Raw genomic sequence first — 711 nt, 5'->3', positions numbered from 1 at the left:
GGACCTATGACCCTGTGGGGGACCCATGCTGGAGCAGTGTGCTCCTGAAGAACTGCACACCGCAGAAAGGACCCATGCTGAAGATCTTCGTGGAAGACTGTCTCCTGTGGGAGAGATCCCACACTGGAACAGGGGAAGAGTGTGATGAGTGCTGCCACTGAGGAGGATGAAGCGACAGAGATAACATGTGATGAACTGACTGCAAACCTCATTTCCTGTTCCCCTGTCCAGGAGAGAGTGATAGAATAGCTATGGTGGGGGCCTGGTGTCCAGCCAGGATCAACCCATCACATAGAGATAGACAAAGTGCATTATAAAACAGAATGAAATTACATTGCAATTGGGAATTTCAAAAACAAGGGCTCTGTGTAACTCTGTGTTACAAGGGAATGAAAGTGTATGTGATTGGAATTAGGTGAAGGCACATTTGCAAGGTGTATTTGCTACTAATATTGCAGGAGAGATCTAAGACCTTGCACAGATATTACAAGATCAAATGGGAAATATAGAAAATTAGCAGAATAAGGTCTCTTTCAAAGAATTGTCTAATAGTGTTAAATGCCTAAATTCAAAAACATGGTTTGAAGGTTTAAATTTGTGTATCTGAATTTGTATTGCTATTGGAGGGTTATTAATCATTTGTGTGTTTGCAGCGATCAGAATCATCTGAGGAGCAGTATGAGGATTGCATCAGTTCGAAGCTAGAGTCCT

Source organism: Haliaeetus leucocephalus, unplaced genomic scaffold (genome assembly GCF_000737465.1).
Source record: "Haliaeetus leucocephalus isolate CR32 unplaced genomic scaffold, Haliaeetus_leucocephalus-4.0 Scaffold304, whole genome shotgun sequence".
Taxonomy (NCBI): Eukaryota; Metazoa; Chordata; class Aves; order Accipitriformes; family Accipitridae; genus Haliaeetus; species Haliaeetus leucocephalus.
Note: the sequence above shows the minus strand (reverse complement) of the source record.